The sequence below is a fragment of the Sorex araneus genome, chromosome 1 (genome assembly GCF_027595985.1).
Source record: "Sorex araneus isolate mSorAra2 chromosome 1, mSorAra2.pri, whole genome shotgun sequence".
Taxonomy (NCBI): Eukaryota; Metazoa; Chordata; class Mammalia; order Eulipotyphla; family Soricidae; genus Sorex; species Sorex araneus.
The window spans coordinates 216,135,167-216,154,213 of record NC_073302.1 but is presented as its reverse complement, the minus strand read 5'-3'; positions in this window follow the sequence as shown (position 1 = coordinate 216,154,213).

The following is a 19,047-nucleotide window of genomic DNA, read 5'->3' as shown; positions in this document are numbered from 1 at the left end:
CCTGATTAAGAAAATCAGCTCCCTGACTTGTCCTGCACAGCTCATCCTTTCTTCAAAGCTTCTGCAGAATTTGGCCATCTTGTCTCCAATCCTCTGCTTTCAATCTTGACTGCCGAGGACAAGAAACTGAGCAGTCACTAACATTTCTTCTGAGTCCACACACTGTCTATACATGTCTCAGAATCACAGATACTTGTCCCACAAAGTACCCTTCTGCTATGTCAACACCTGTGTTCACCCAGAGCTAAATGATAATGTCTTGGCAATGATTCCATAAAATTAGACAAAACATATGTAAAGTGATATGTTGAACTAACTGAGATTTAGGAAATTTATCAAACTAGGGCAGAGCGATGGCACAGCCGATAGGGTGTTTGCCTTGCATGAGGCTGACCCGGGTTCGATTCCTCTATCCCTCTTGGAGAGCCCGGCAAGCTACCCAGAGTATCCCGCCTGCATGGCAGAGCCTGGCAAGCTACACATGGCATATTTGATATGCCAAAAACAGTAACAAGAAGTCTCACAATGGAGATGTTACTGGTGCTCACTCAAGCAAATCGATGAACAATGGGACAATAGTGCTACAGAGAAGAGTTAAACAGAGAAAAGGTGACTTATCAAGAGTGATAGAGACAGAGAAGAAAATGAAAATTATAAAAATTAGATCATTCTATCCCAAACCAAAAGCAGATTTGAAGTGACAACTACTTGGTGGCAGTCTGTGATGAGTTCACGTGACATCTGCTGCAGCATCAATTCAAGACTGGTGTTCTGTTACTGAATAAACTCAGAAACTGTCCATGAGGCTTATACAAAAATATACTTTAACTGGTCCTAAATGCCCTAACTCTAATTGTAAGTGCTGAAAAGGAATATGTTTCTCCATATGCCACTAAAATTGCCCTATTTATTTATTAATTAACATATGTATCTAACTGAGAAGATCGAATGGGAAAATTAAGATTTTGCAACGATTCCCATAGTTTTGTGTTTTTAGTTTCCCATAATAATGATCTTATAATGCAGATTTTATCTCTGAGTTCTATTTATTGTCAGTGTCATTAACATTTTCAGGCAAATCCAGTTACTCATGTTAGGAAATTAAATTGCCAACTATGTATTTAATTCTCTGATTATTAGTAGATAACTCAATCACATTCTTATAAAAATGTTACTCACAGACTGTTAATTCAACTATAGACTACTGTGCAGTTCAAATATATTTTCCTTAAAAAATACTGCTTTCTACCAAAGAAAGTAATTGGCGAGATTAGTAAGGCATTCAGATACTTGTTAAGACTTAAGGTTTTTGGTTTAATAGCACTTCTAATAGGTATGGTAGGTAGACTCTTAGTGTTTAAAGCTGGGGAAAATCTTGTTCATTTTCAAGAAAATATGTATTTTTTATTGTTTAATTTGTAGAATTACTAAGCATATTTAACCTATTGTCCTCTTTTCAACAACAGAAACTGCTCAGCAAACAGAAAGCCACTTTCCATTGCTTCTCAGGCCAGCAGCACTGCCCGGAATTATTTCAAACCCTTGCTCCCTCTCTGGGTGGGCGAGGCTGGGGCCCAAGTGTTCCTTTTACCCCACTATGGAGAACACTGTTTTAGAACAGAAATTTTCAGCAGGCTGTCAGGCAGGGGAGCCCTTATCAAGGCTTTTCAGGAAGCATTCAGTCGAGAAATATGTATCCTTCTCCCAACTCAGGACTGAGAAAAGCAACAAAAGACTAATGCATACAGACAATAGACACTGAAGGAAAGATCTGCAGAACTCAAAATACAAATTAAAACAACGTAAAAGTAAACTGGTGAGAAGAACACTAGAATAAATGTGACTGTATGGTACTTACATCACATCTCATTTCCTTTTTTCAAATGTCTTAGCCTGCAGTTTGAGTTCCTGTCCTTTTATAATGAAGCATGTTATGATTGTGTTTTAGAACTCTGTGTGACACATGGTTCTTGTACTTTGTGATTTACTTTTTTATTTCTTTTTAAAGTTCTCTTTCTTCAACTCTTGCTGTATGGTTGTCATCCTACTTGATTTGGTTAAGACAATGTGAACATTATTATGCAAATAAACACTTAAAATGTGGTTGCTTTAGAGTCTTCCTTCTTATGTTATGTTACAGAGAGACACCTACACTGGACAAATAAATAACTGATAGATTATTTGGACTTTCAATTCCTATAATGACCTTATAGTAATTCTAATTATATAGATTTCAACTAAGCATTTTTTTTCTGAAAGCACAATGTTTATATTTAGATCTCTGTCACTATATAGTATCACACACATTCTGTAATTCACAGTATATAATGCTATTCATATTTATTTGTTAATTATTCTTTCTCTATATAGCTAGTTCATGGAAAATAGGAAGCAATTCAGTGTTTTTTTATAGTGAAACCTGGGAAACCAAACTTTTCCGTGAACAACTCTATAAGTGAACTCCTAGCAGTACATTCATTGTGTTGTACACATACCCATTTTGGAAATCCTATAAATATTATACACAGTTATCAATCCTCAAGAAAAAATATGTGTCATATATAAAGGCCGTATATATATATGTATATATATATATATGAAGAAAATGAGTAAAATTACTGCCCAAACCCACTTATAGCACTGTAGCACTGTCATCCCCTTGTTCACCAATTTTTCTCTAGCAGGCACCAGTAATGTATCATTGTCAGACCTGTTGTTACTGTTTTTGGCATATCCAATAGGCTATGGGTAGCTTGCCAGGCTCTGCCATGCGGGCAGGATACTCTCAGTGGCATGCCAGAGTCTCTGAGAGGGGTGAAAGAATTCAACCCATGTTGGCCGTGTGCAAGGCAAATTCCCTACCTGCTGTGCTATCACTCCAGTCAAACCCACTTAGAAATATATAAATATTTGTATATATTTATGTATATTATATATTTATTTTATTTTTATGTATAAAATATATATGTATCGCTGTCACTGTCACTGTTGCCCCATTGCTCATTGAATTGCTCGAGCCGGAACTGGTAACGTCTCCATTGTGAGACCTGTTGTTACTGTTTTTGGCATATTGAATATGGCATGTGTAACTTGCCAGGCTCTGCTGTGCAGGCGGGATACTCTCAGTAGCTTGCCAGGCTTTCCGAGAGGGACAGAGAAATCAAACCCAGATTGCCCTTGTGCAAGGCAAATGCCCTACCCACTGTGCTATCACTCCAGTCAAACCTATTTATCAGTATATTTATTTTTATTTTTATGTATAAAATATATAAATATATTAAAAATAAAATGTTAATTTAAGCAATTAATTATATATATGTATGTTTGCATATATATTTCAGTGGGTTTGGATAGTTTTACTCGTTTTCTTCTTGAAAGAAGTCAAACAAGGTGCTGGAGTGATGGCACAGGGGGTAGGGCATTTGCCTTGCATGTGGCAGACCCGAGTTCAATTTCCAGCATCCCATATGGTCCACCAAGTACCGCCAGGGGTAATTCCTGAGTGCATGAGTCAGGAGTAACTCCTGAGCATCACCTGGTGTGACCCAAAAAGAGGGGGAAAAAAAAGTCAAACAAACCTTGAATGCTTCAATAGACAAACAAACTGCAAATTCTAACTTGACAAATTGATGGTCTTTATAAAATAATTCCTACAACAGATTAGGGGAGGTGCAAAGAAGAGGCATTCATAACTTTCAATACTAATGTCACCAATTACGGAATGTCTGAATATGAAAAAGTAGGGACTTTTAAGTTCCTCTTTTAAGAGGAACTGATATTTGTCCCCATGTCTGTAATAATAAATTTATCCATATTAGACATACCTGTATGCTTAAATATAAGCTAATACTATTTCTAACCTTTGAATATTGTTCTAAATTGAGTAGTCTAGTATTTTACTTTTTTAGAAGTAACATATAAAATAAACATCCCTGAAATCCTGATAATTCCATATCAGAGTTCAGAAGAGTGGTCAGATTTCCACACTAACCCCAACATTCTCTCCCCATCCTACTGCTTTAGCACAGATTACCATCCTACTTTCTTTGTCACAGATTTAAAAAATCAACATTCGGTAGTAGGATATATTCATCAAATTGCGGTTAGAACTGTTATGTTCAAACACAGTTTCCCCACCCCAGAATAATACTTCACTCTATGCTTTTTCTTTCAATATAACTGGATAGCATACATCATCCTATGGATTTATTTCTTCTAAACCATTTGGCTTTAATAGTATACTCAGTAAGTGTAGTAAAGGCTGTTCTTTTTCCCTTTAATTTTTATTCCATTTTCCTTTCAGCCAATGTAAAACTGAATTATTTACAAGGCATGAGCATGGATTCTTACAATATACAGATATATAAATGGATAAAATATCTGCAATTATTTTATGACATGACAAAAGTTCTACTTAAAGATTCAACATTTTCTGTGTATTTATTTTTAGCCTAGATGCATCCAAAGTACTGAATATGTTTTATATATTTTATTTTTTTAGGAGTCATTTTCCTTTTTTGAATCAGCTCCTTTAGGAAAAAAAAAGTTAATAAGCCTTAAGATTCAAATGAAAGGATGACACAAAATACACAATAACAAGTGTGCATTAGTTATTCTGTAATTTATATTCAAAATTGGAGAGATAATTTGCAAACACCTCATAATAAATCCTGAGCTAAAAGAAACGTTTGTCATATTTTACTCTCACTTTTCTTTCTGGGTATGCAGATGTTTAGTTTTAAAATTGTCACATTTTCATACTTTCTTCTATCCTGCCAGCCTCTGATTCCTGTCCAAAAATAAAATTAAACACAAGTAAATTAAAATTTATAGACAAGAAATGAAATGCCATATATATATATTTGTATATTTTTCATTCTTGTATTTCCCAAAGTTTTATTTCCAATTTAATAAAACTTGGTAAAAGTAAGGTATTTTTGTGCAACTTTAGGTAAGATTTACTCTAGTCTATTTTTAAATGACTTAACATTGGAGTGTCATCGATAAGCTCCACTTATTCTCGAGGTTTAGTACCATCATATTGCCTCTACTTGACATTCTTTCAGACTGACAAGTTTATCATATTATTAACCAAACTAAGAATTATCCTCTAAATAACTTTTTGGGTCTTTTCCCATTTTTGTTTGGCCACACCTGGCCATCCTGGCTCCAGGAGTAGAATTAACTCCTGGTGGTATTTGGGAGACAGCACAAAGTGCCAGGGGTCAGCCACATGCAAGACAAGCACCTAGCATGTTGAATTATCTCTCTGTCCCCCTAACAATTCTTTATCTCACTTTGCATTTTTGTCTGAAATATTCCAAAGGATCAGAAGAATTTAAAAATTTTCATTTACTGGAAATCTATCACTCATCACTCACCAAAAACGTCATATTTTCCTCACCATCCCAGTTGTTGCTGTTAATCATCAGCAGATCATTGCAATAACTCATCCCATCTCCAACTCTGACAACTATTCGACATGTTTTATAAAGACCAATTCTGCTCAGACCTTTGCAAGCCTGATTTAGATACTTTCAGTTCTACTAGATGGCCAGCAGGAAAAGAAGAATAGTGAGGTCTTGGGATATTTTGCTGATAACCCTGGGCCACCTGGAAACTAAAATTTAGTTTCCATTTGTGTGTGTGTGTGTGTGGCTTTTAATATATCTACAAATGTGACTAGTGTTGTGCATCTGTGATTAACTAAAAACTGAAAATATCTGAACTCTTTTAACAATATAGTGCCAGAAAAAGAAACAGGGCCTAATTTTCTGTCCTCTGTCCTCTCCCATTGTGACAGGCCAAAATAATCATGAACCTGGCATTTAGTTTCTAATCAGTATGGATGGGGGTAATTATGCCTTTAGTCACATTTTCAGAACATTCTAATTTTCTTGGGTTTATCAGTGAAATCTGTTGTTAGGCAAGCTATCCAGACACTTTGTGTCTTTATACACCACCCATTTAGTTAGTTGATGACTCCGTAACAGGTCTTGGAACTGGCTAGTGTAGGGATTCTCAGTTAGTGACTTTGTTTTTATCCTATTGGTTTCCCAAGTTTTATCTCGTGCTTAGCTGGGATCTTCACATGGTAACTGAATAGTGCACTAGGACTAAGCAGAGGGGCTGCAGTGGTAGTACAGAGGATAGGACACTTGCCTTTCATCTGGATGACTTGGGCTTTATCCAGCACCTATCTGGTTCCCAAAGCCCCACCAGGAGTGATCCCTGAGCACAGATCCAGGAGTAATCCCTGAGAAGAGCTAGGTGGGCTCCCCCAAAATATAAACAAACAGAGGGGATGGAGAGATAGCACAGTCAGGTAGGGTGCTATCCTTTCATGTGGCTGACTCAGGGTCAATTCCCTGCCACCTCAAAGAGTGATTTCTGAGGAAACCCAAGTACAGATGAGTGTGGCCAAATATATAAAGCAAAGAAAAGAAAGCAAGCAGACATGTACATCTTCTCTTAAGATCTAAACATAGAGTGGGCACACCATTAATTTCATAATCTATTCACAGGAGAAGCTATAAAGGTGGGCTACCACACAGGAACCTTAAATTAAGTTCTATTTTCAATGACTCTGAACTTATAATAGACAATCACCTACTTATTCTGAATGAATTCAGGGTTCTCACACAGCCTTCGTGGTACAGTTTTGAAAATCACCACTGGACCTACAGAACATGAAGCTTCTTTTCCAGGGTTTTTATATAACTGCATGGAAGAAATTACTTTAATTTGTAATTTAGTCCTTAGACTTGTTTAGAGTTATAGGAGTTTAATTACCAATGCATGACTGTTTTATCTTATTTAAGAAGAACATACAAAGGTAGAAAGTAGAACATTTGATGGTGAATTTAAATTTCTTTGCTTTATCAAACTATCAAACAATAAGAAATGAATAATCATGTTTTAATTTTCGTCAAGATTCATAATCTTAGCAATCTATATATTCCAGGCATATTCCCCATACCACTGGTTGTGAAGGTTCTTAACATATGAGACGGTGCTGGCAAAGTGAATAATGTAAGCACAGAAATAAGGATATTTATTATATCTGTAAAGAGCCATTGAAGGCATTCTTTGGATGGGAAGGAATACAAGGAGGTTTTAAAAGAATGCAAAAGGAAACTGAAGATAGTGATAGTTCTAGGATAGAATGCATTGCCAATGAAACATTCTTCAAAAGAGAGTGTAGTCCTGGGGAAAGATGTCTTGAGAGAATTAGGACTGTTAAAGACCCTATTAGATTTTTGTTTTTATATATACCTGATCCTGCTCAGATTGGGACTGGGCCTCTTCCACCCAGATTCCCCATTTTCTAGTAGCTAGGCAGTCACACAGAGAAACTGCCCTCAGCGCCGTGTAATCCCATCAACAGCCAATATCCAGAGACTATAAAACCAAGCTCCCGGAAGCTTATAGCTTATAGCCTAGTTCTCCCTCTCTAAGAACCTGGCACGCTAATAAGAGTTTTCTACCTGCATGGGAGAGCCTGGTAAACTCCCTGTGGCATATTCATATGCCCAAACCAGCAACAATGGTGGGTCTCATTCCCCTGACCCTGAAGGAGCCTCCAATGTGGCACCATTGGGAAAGACGAGTAAAGAGAGGCTTCTAAAATCTCAGGGCTAGGACAAATGGAGACGTTACTGAGACCACTCAAGAAAACCGGCCATCAACGGGATGATGCTGCTGCTGCTGCTGCTGCTGCTGCTGCTGCTGATGATGATGATGATGATGTACCTGTTCCTTAAGGAACAGGAAGGAGTACTGTGTTAATAAATGATCAGGAATAAAGCAGGAGAGCATGGGAGCACAGTCCAATGATTTGAGACAAAACATTAGTCTAAGTAGAATCACAGAACTAATTAATTGAGTATATAATAATAATACTGATTAGTAGCAACTAGTATAGACAGAGACATTTGGGGGGGGTGATTAGGCCACACCCAGTGGTGCTCAAAGCTTACTCCTGACTCTGTGCTCAAGGATCACTCCTGGTTGGGCCCAGGATCTCATGATGGGTGTGGAGCATCAAACCTAAGTTGACCTTCTGCAAGGCAACTGCCTAACCCACTGTACTATTTCTCCAGGATCTAGACAGATATCTTTTATAAAAAAATATTTGATGTAAAAGAAAATTTTACTATTTCAGTCATCTATGTAATGATGTATTTAAAATAATTATAAATTATTAGTTTATTTAGTATGATTTATTTTTTTGTCTTATCCACAAGTATAATTTGAAATATTGAATTTTTGAAAAAATTCCCGGGTGTTTGAAAATAACTATTTCAATCAACACAATTAAGCATGTTAACAAACAGTCAACATAATTCATAGAAAAAAATTCATAGAAATGTAATTCATAGAAAAAATCAAACAAACATGATATAAATTATACTTGGAGCTTGCATAAAATAATATTTAAATGGTAAAATTTCCCATTAGATATACTGTGTTCTCTTTTTGAATATAACTCAGTTGAAAGGGAGTTGATCAGGCTGGAGAGAAAGTGCAGTGCGTAGCACACTTGCCTTGCATGTGGCCAACATAGGTTTGATCCTCAGGAATCTATGTGTTCCCCCAACCACCTCCAGCCCAATGGTGTGGAGTCCGGAGTAACACACCTTACTCTAGCTAGGTATGACCCCAAAGTCAATCTTTACCATAAATAGCAAAGTGCTCTGTTATCCCTAAGGGACAAAACTATGATTACAAGAAAATGAGCTGATAGTTTACACATATGACTTATTCTTCAAGCACATGTGAAGAAAAATTTTGAAATTTAAACTATTATAAAAAATACTTAATATAAATATAATATGTAAAAGTTATGACAGTACATTAATGATCTATTCCACATAACAATTTAAAATTTTCTTTTAGTCAAAAATTACCTTTATTAACATAGTAATGTAAATGAATAATTAAAATATGTAAAGAGATTTGTTCGAGCGGGCACCAGTAACGTCTCTCATTAAGAGACTTATTGTTACTGTGTTTGGCATATCCAGTACGCCATGGGTAGCTTGCCAGGCTCTGCCGAGCCAGGCTTGATACTCTCGGTAGCTTGCCAGGCTCTCCGAGAGGGGCGCAGACATCGAACATCGGTCGGCTATGTGAAAGGCAAAAGCCCAACCGCTGTGCTATCTCTCCAGCCCGAAGGCACATTTATTATATGGTCAACAGATGCTATTGACCTGAGGAGTGAGTACTATTATAAAGATCTAATATCTAAAACTTCCACTGTTCAGCATTTGCATGTGTAGAGCATACATATTTTTGAACATTAAGTACAAATTTTCTTATATTTCTGCCTGCTTATTTAGATTAAAATGAATATTTTGTTGAGATCTCTGAAAGATCACTTTTATTTGGTGCAGCCTGCTTGTGCCCCAGTGAACTGGACATACAATAATTATGTTCCATCTCAGCCCAAAGGTCTGTAATAGGAAACAGGCACATCATAAATCTAGCTGCATGAAAATGATTTTTTTTTAAAGAAATGGCATGCACTTAACCAGGTCTTGTTAGTATCTTCAGGCTGTCATCTTTGTTTCAGATACAGCCATCAAAATGAGCAGGTGGCTCTATTATTCTTCCTTCCTGTCATCCAGCACCACTGAAATATACAGGACATTTAGTATTTTAGGTGTAAACCACTTTATCAAAATCCTTTCTGTATATGATTTAACGCATGGGCAGATATTTTCTCAAATTCAGAAAGAAGTGCTAAAAACATTATGCTACTTTCTCCTACTTTTAGGAATGAAAACTTCATGAGAACTGTGTTAATAAAACACACATGAATATGCATATAAATAAGAGCTTGTCATATATACATATGCAAACAATATGCATGTAAATATATACACATGTAAATGATGCACATATAAGAAGTATATAGCCCTAATATAGTGCAAGCATGCCCCATGCATGCAAAATTTCTAATATATTTTTCTGCTGATGCTCAACAAGGTTTTTGTTCTTAAGTTGGTTAAAGGAAATGATTGAGTTGGGAATTTCTGAAAAACGGTACAATGAAAAAAGAAATCTGGCTTAAATATACAAAAATTAAAGTAAAAATGGGGTGATTATTTTAGCAACCTATTGGAGAATTTATTCAAAGAAGGGACATACCATTTAGACACCTTATTAATCATTACTTTTGACTTGTATGAGTTGTAAGCTGTTCTGTTGGGTTAACTCAATTAGAAGTGCTTGCAGATATTATAAATCTCTTCATTTTAAGAGCATCATTAATTTTATGACAAAATTAACCCAACACCATTAGAGAAACAGACAAATTTTGACAGCTACTTTTTTTTTAGACTGCTCTGGTAGATAGTTGATGGGGTTCACGAACATTTTAATAGTTTGCTAGGTTTTAACCTTGAGACTACCATAGTTCATCGGATACTCAGATCATCAATGACGCTATGATTCCTATAGCTCTGTGAGTAGTCAATGAACAAAGCAGCTAGCAGCAATACATGAAATCTTTCCTAACACATAGAATCATTCTTGATGTGTTCTAGTAGGGGAAGATTACTTTCAGCTTTCTGCTTGCAGTGTTCTGATAACCTGCATATTTAATTGTAATTGAGAGTCAAGTAACTTCTATGAAGTGTGCATTTTAATTAGCTTTCAAATGAGTAGGGAGGCTGTTTGTCTAGATTTCCTTTCTTTGTACTAATTAATTAGGAGTCAAGGGTCAGGATCTTGTCTTGCAGAGTCCATTGAAGACATTCATTCAAATATTTATATACATACCCTTACAAGCATGGGATTCAGAGTTCATTTTACTCTCTAATATAGGCCAAAAAGATACATTTATATGAATGTACTGACATCAAGCTGAAAGAAATAATGATGATGGTGAAGTGAATATTCAAAAAGATTTTCATTTTCTGTTTCAATATTTCAAATTAATGAGTTATTTTAAAAATCATTAAGAAAGCAGGAAATAAATCTTTGGGCAAATGATTATATCTTAATTGAATTTTAACAAAAATTATATTAAAATAATGGGCAGATAATTTAACATTTGAAGAATACATACAAAATAAATGAAACAAAATGTACTTTTGAAGCATGATTCTAATCCCACAAATATTTTGGGTTATAATTATTTAAAATAAAAATAAAGGAGCAGGTATGAACTTTGTGGTGTGGAAAAAAAAAATGTGTGCTTTGAACTTGAAACCGGGACACCTGGGCAGGCTCGGGCCGGGGCTGGAGCTTGGGCTCTGGCCGAGATTCAACCCGGGTGCCCATGCCTCTGCACAGCCGCGGGAATGCTGAACGAGCAGGAACCAGAGGCAGCTACAAGACTTGGGGTTCCAGAGAGTGCTTGCAACATGTATCCAGACTGTGAACTAAGCTTATGCTCCATGCTGCTCCAGGAAGGGAAATGATTCAATTTCCAACTTTAATCTCCCTGGATTTAATTACTAAAATACAGAAATTGTAAACCGCACAGTCGCTACCGCGGCCGCACATCTTTTTATCTCTTCATTCTCATCAGTGGAAAACTCAATATCAAATATTTCCTTGTCAATAAGGCTGTATTCTTGGGGGATAAATTCCAACAAAAATAGTGAGTCTGTGTTGAAACTCCAACAAAAATAGTGAGTTTTGTGTTGTAATATGGAATGTAATTAAGGTAAAGAGAAGAGTCAAATTTATCAGTTACCCAGGCGGAAGTGGGGGGTGGGGGTGGGAGGCATACTGGGGTTTTTGGTGGTGGAATATGGGCACTGGTGAAGGGATGGGTGTTTGAACATTATATAACTGAGACATAAGCCTGAGAACTTTGTAACTTTTCACATGGTGATTCAATAAAATAAATTAACAAAATAAAATAAAATAAAATAAAAATAAATAAGATCAAAACTTTTAAAATTCGAAATTTTATATTCTTGCTAGTATTACATGTTTACCAAGATTATTGCATTCACATGCAGTAACACTATTCATGTAGATAGTTTAAAATTCAAATGGCATATTTTACTTCAAAAACTTGTGTTTACTATGCCTATATTTTCTAAGCATTCAGTAACTACCATATCTCCTATAATCAGGTGCATTGTGATCTGATAAATTTTCCCAAGGAAGGTTGAATTCAGCCCTGAAGTTAAAGTGAATGTGTATTACATTCAGATGTGCATACATGAGAAATTTGACCCCTACCCTATGAGATCTAAAAAAGAATACATTTACCAGATCAATAGCTAAAAATAAGTGTTGGAGTCTATGTTGACAGAGTCTATAAAGGTGTGTAATATAGCAATTTTTTAACACAACAGTTAAGTTTATAGTAGTTCACACTTCTGTCACTTCTTCATTTATGATGAATAGGGTTAAGATGAAAACAACAACTGTCCTATTCAATAAAGTCTTTGAATGTTTTATCACCTCTACAATTCTGGGAATGTCTTCTTGCTTCTAATTTACAAATTTGACTAAAAATAACAGGACTTTAGGGAATTTCTAATTATCCTTAATTTATTTCCTTTAGTGAGTAAAGTACTGTGACTTACAAAACTCCTAATGGTAGTTCCAACAGTACACCTAACACCATCGTCCCCATTCCCATCCACCAATCTCCAAAGGCCCCACCCAGCCAAACCTTATCATTTCAAGTCCCCTCTCCACCCACAGTCCCCTCCCCACCCCATAATCACTACTGTGGACCAATTCTCCAATTCTATTGCCTTTAACCATGATGTTGCTCTTATGGTATGTAATTATATCCCTCATGAACTTTATTTTAATCACCTTTCTTCTATAAATCAGAGAACACATGCCATAATTCTTCCAGGTGGTCACTATATGTATCTTATTTTTGTATTGAGAGGCCAAGGTAATAAATATTTGGTGGATTCTTGTTTGCACCAGATTCATTTAAATGTAAACTTGGGTCAGAACTTTATGCAGTACATGCTCTCCACGGGCTCCCAGATGATGAAGCTTATGGGAGCTTGTTTTTTCATTGATTTGTGTGTATTATATCTAGTGATAGGGCTGGAGTGATAGCCCAGCGGGTAGGGTGTTTGTCTTGCATGCAGCCGACCTGGGTTTGATTCTTTCGTTCCTCTTGGAGAAACCTGCAAGCTACTGAGAGTATCTCGCCCGCATGGCAGAGCCTGGCAAGCTACCCATGGCGTATTGGATATGCCTAAAACAGTGAAAACAAGTCTCACTTGGAGATGTTACTGGTGCCCACTAGAGCAAACCGATGAACAAAGGGATGACAGTGATTGATACAGTGATACCTTGATCTATTGATAGTAAAGTGTTCTGAATATTTCCTTTCTCCATTGTAGGGCAAAGTCTTGCCATTGCCTTTGGAATCCTGTGGAGACAAACTGAAAGTATGTGTAGTGTTTAAGTGCTTTTGTTTTCACTTTAAATTATTTGATTCCAAGTAAGAGAAATAGCTTATTGCTGAAACTTTAAGAGACCATGTGGTACATAAAACTACCATGAACTACATGGTACCTGTGAAGTACTCATTACATATATAATATATATAATTACATATTATATATTATATATACTGTGAAGTACTCATTATATATATATAATTACATATATATGAATTACATGAACTACATGTACCTGTGAACTACATGGTACCTGTGAAGTACTCATGATATATATAATTATATATATAGTATATATGTTATATATACTGTGAAGTACTCATTATATAATTATGTATATTATATATAATTATATATAATAATTATATAAAGTAAATAATATATAATCAGAAAACAATGTAAGAAACCTCACAGCCTGTATTTCTGTTTAGGATATAAATCACTTAAGAAGACCCGCAGCTGACATCAGAAAGGAGACTGAAATCTCTGCTCTACAGTGGTAAGGAACTGGAATTTTCCTGAAGCAGGCAAGTTTGGGGAGCACATGATCCCTTCCAGAACCTCCTGATGGTTGCCAACTCCTTGACTTCAGCCTCTTTGAACATTTTCAAGTCAAGCTGGACTTCTGACCTGCAGATCTAGAAGATAATAAATAGGTTGTTTTAAGTAGCTATGTGTGAGAGGAAATTGGTTATGACAACAATGTACAGCTCAGCTAGAAAGAAAAACAGTTGCAATATGTGTTCTCAGTTTGTCCTTGTAGAAAGGTAAATGCTATAATAAGCTTGAAAGAGAGAAGGAGAGTAACAATGTGCAGTAAAAAGTCAGGTGCTGATTTCTGAGCCCAAGAAGAAAGAGCTGTTTTTCTTTGTGCATGACGTCTAAGGGCCGATAAAAGAACTATGGTCAGAGAAAGCAAGCAACACTCTAGGAAACTAGACAGAAGCGAGAAATTTCAATAGGCAGAAAACTATTATTTCCAATTTTCTGTAAAATCAAGAAGTCCTGAAAATAACACTAAATCAATTTGAAATACCAAACACTGTGTTCTTAGATACATGAAGCTAGCTAAAGATATAAACAAAAATGTTAATTTGTCAAAATATGTTTCTGATGAAACGGATTAACGTTTGTGTTAAGAGGAGGAGTAATTTATATTTCTCTCTTCAATACCAAATTTGTAACTATCTTCAAGAATAGAGAGGGGAAAATGAATTATTAAAATGTTACATATGGTTAGAAAAAAGACTAACTTATGATGGTTGGTATTATTGTATATTAGAAGAGAATTATCTAGACAGAAATAATACAAAGTAATAATTAAAAAACCGAATCTGTTTTATATTTAAATATATTTTAGTATATAGACATTGCATGCATACGTAATGTATATACATATTTTGCAACAAAATTTAAATTAAAATTGGCTTTCGTTTCTTAATTCTGTGAAAAAGGCTCAAAGTAATTAAAATGTGTATAGTCTGACTTATTTTTATTTTTTATTTTTTATAATTTATTTTTTAATTGGTGAGTCACAGTGAGGGTACAGTTACAGACTCACACATTTTCGTGCTTGTTTTTCCCTCATGCAATGTTCGAAAGCCCATCCCTCCACCAGTGTCCATTCTCCACCACTTATGAACCCAGTATCCCTCCCACCTCCCTATCCCATCCCCCCACACCGGTCTACCTCTGTGGCAGAGCATTCCAATTTGTTGTCTCTTTCTCCTTTTGGGAGTTGTGGTTTGCAATATGGGTATTGAGTGGCCATCATGTTCAGTCTCTAGCCTACTTTCAGCATGCATCTCCCTCCCCGCTCAGGATTTCCAATCACATTTTACTTGGTGCTCCCTTCTCTATCTGGGATGACTTTCCCCCAGCATGTGAGGCTAGTTTCCAAGACATTGAGCCAACCTCCTGGTATTATATACTACTATTCTTGGGTATTAGTCTCCTACTCTGCCATTTTATATTCCACAGATGAGTGCAATCTTTCTATGTCTGTCCCTCTCTTTCTGGCTCATTTCACTTAGCATGATACTTTCCATGTTGATCCACTTATATGCAAAGTTTATGACTTCATCTTTTTTTAACAGCTGCATAGTATTCCATTGTATAGATGTAACAAAGTTTCTTTAACCAGTCACCTGTTCTTGGGCACTCGGGTTTTTCCCAGATTCTGGCTATTGTAAACAGTGCCGTGATGAACATATAAGTGCAGATGTCATTTCGACTATACTTTTTTGTTTCTCCAGGATATATTCCCAGAAGTAGTATAGCTGGATCAAATGGAACTCAATTTATAATTTTTTGAGTAGTGTCCATATTGTTTTCCAAAGGGGCTGGATCAGTTGGCATTCCCACCAGCAGTGTAGAAGGGTCCCTTTCTCTCCACATCCTCTCCAACAGCGGTTGCTTTTGTCTTTTGGATGTGTGCCATTCTCTGTGGTGTGAGTTGGTATCTCATGGTTGTTTTGATCTGCATCTCCCTGATGATTAGTGATACAGAGCATTTTTTCATGTGCCTTTTGGCCATTCATATCTCTTTCTTGGAAAAGTTTCTGTTTATTTCTTCGGCCCATTTTCTGATGGGGTTGGATGTTTTCTTCTTGCAGAGTTCAACTAGTGCTTGATATTAATCATTTAAAGGATGGGTATTGGGTGTATTGGGTGAATATCCTTTCCCACTCTGTAGATTGCCTTAGTATTCTGATCCCTGTGTCTTTTGCAGTGCAGAAACTTCTTAGTTTAATGTAGCCCCATTTGTTTATCTCCATTTTTACTTGATTGCTTAGTTCTGTGTCATCTTTGAAGATACCTTTAGCTTCAATATCATGAAGGGTTTTGCCGAACTTGTCTTCTTGTTCTCGATGTACGTTATGGATTGTGGTCTGATGTTGAGGTCTTTAATCCATTTTGATCTGATTTTTGTGGATGGTGTCAGGTCGAGGTCTAAGCCCATTCTTTTGCATGTGGTTTTCCAGTTATGCCAGCACCATTTGTTGAAGAGGCTTTCCTTGCTCCACTTCACACTTCTTGCCCTCTTATCAAAGATTAGATGATCATACATTTGGGGTTGTGTGTTGGGATATTCCACTCTGTTCCATTGGTCTGCGGCTCTGCCTTTTTTCCAGTACCATGCTGTTTTAATTGTTACCACTTTGTAGTAAAGTTTGAGGTTGGGGAGGGTGATGCCTCCCATCATTTTTTCCCAAAGAATTGTTTTAGCTATCCGTGGGCATTTATTGTTCCATATGAATTTCAGGATTCCTTGTTCCATTTCTTTTAAGAATGTCATGGGTATCCTTATAGGGATCACATTAAATCTGTATAGTGCTTTGGGGAGTATTGCCATTTTGACAATGTTGATTCTCCCTATTTATGAGCAGGGGATATGTTTCCATTTCCTCGTGCTAAGACTTATTTTTAACAAAAGGGATAATGAATGACATAAAACCTAATACTGGAGGAAATTATAAGCCCCAGAAATGCACATTCCATTGATTTGTCAACTATATGGAAGACCTTTGAGAAATACTTCCATTTAAGAGCAAACACAGCAAATATATCTAATGTAAAAACTCTCCATAAGTATGCTTGCTATAATTGACCAATTACATGAGATGTTAAATAAAATAAAAATATAATCAGAAAAATCTATATAAAGAAAGTTTTATAAAAATATAGGAAACGCTAAACTATCTGAGAACATTTCACCTACTTAGTCAAGACAACAATTATTTCAGTTTAAAACATCTTTGTTCAGTTATTTTCTGCCAACATTCAATATTACCTATCAAGAAATGTTATCTGTTTGGGCAGTCACTGAGCCATTCTCAGGAATTCCTACTGGTGGTGATCTGTGGCTCTTATGTGTTGACTGTTATAGAAAGGAAACTGATCAAATGCTAGTCACATGCACACTGACTGTATGAACTCTCTGGCCTATTATTTTGTTTCATTTTTAAATTTGGGACCATACCTGCCACTGCTCAGGGACTATTCTTGGGACCATCTGGGGTTTTAATTATAGGAATGGGTTGACCTAAAGCAAGATAAGCACTTTACCTTCTGTAGTAAATTCCCAGCCACTTTAAGTCAGTCTAAATTCCATGTATTAGCTTGTCTCTCCATTAAAAGTATACATTAAAGTATTCTCAATTGTATTCAAAATTTATTCTTTAAATATCTTTTTCTGCACTCAAACACTTTAGATTAGTGACTCAAATAAGTGTTCATGGTTTTGACTATTGGCATAGGTGAGGACAGTTATATTATTCATTTCCAAAATCCTAAAGTATAAATAAATATGAAATTAAATTGCTCCAGGAGGCTCATAATTTATGTGTTAAAACTGAAGAAGAAATTATAGATGAAAAATTATCTTTGAGTGAAAAAATTCCTAAGTCATTACTTAAGTCTTGCTTAAATTCACTGGTATCTTATAAATTCCATGTAAAAGTGGCAGAAAATCTGTCTCAGAGAATAAGAACATTCGTTTTATGGAATTTATCAAATAGACCATCTTTGGAACCAGTTTTTCCTTTGATATTTTATTACTTTGGATAGAAGAAATGATGGGATTCACGAGAAACTATTTTTCAGGATAAATTGCAGTCATTTACCTATTGTACTACTAGAAGAAACTACACCAGAAAACTCATTTAATTTTAGTGTTTTTTTTTTAAATTCAATATAGGTACAGCACATTATGAGTTACATTTTCCAGGGAATATAAATAGGATAATATAAAAAAGAAAATGTCATTTATAACTAGAATACTCTGAACTTCTAATTGCCTTATCTCCTCTTCTTGATATGTCAAATTTAAATTTAGGGATACGTTATCTAAGAACTGGTATCACTTGTCACTTATTACTTGTCATCTCATTGATCTTCGATATGCTCGAGCAGGCGTGAGTAACGTCTCAAGTTGTCCTTGTCACATGCTAGTGTAGTCCAATGATATCTGCTCACTCCAGGAACAGGAAAAGCCTCAACTTGTTCATTCAGTGTTTTGACAAAGAAGTATGACCATCTCATAAGTAGGCAGCTACGTGGTCTTTTGAGGTCCCATGGAATCCAGTCAGTAACAGCTCTAGTCCAGCAGTCATCTCTGAATCGCATTACGTGCTCGGCGCATCTGATGTTTTGATGACTTGACAAACGAGACAGCATCTCTGATTCTTGACCATCTATGGAGGTCGGAACACCAGATTCCTTCTCTCACTTGAGTGAAACATGATATTCCAAGCATAGCTATTTCGATTCCTCTTTGGAATACCCGAATAGCGTTCTCATCCTGTTGTCACAGGGCCCATGTTAGTGGCATATGTTAGTGCAGGAAGAACGATGGAGTCATCAAAAAGATGTGCCTGGAGCCAGAGTTTCTTCGTCCTTTTAACCATTTCTTCAATGCTCTTGAAGGCATTCCATGCTGCTCTCTTCCTTCTGTGCACTTCTGGCACCAAGTCGTTCCTCTTGTTGAGTTCTCGATCCAGGTAACATAGCTGCTGCACTGGGAGACGTTCATTCCATTGAAAGCAAATGGAACACCAGGGACTAGTCTGTTTCCCATGAACATTGTCTTCGTGAGATTCAGCTGCAGACCAACTTTTCTGTCCTTTGGGTCGAAGTTGGCCAGAAT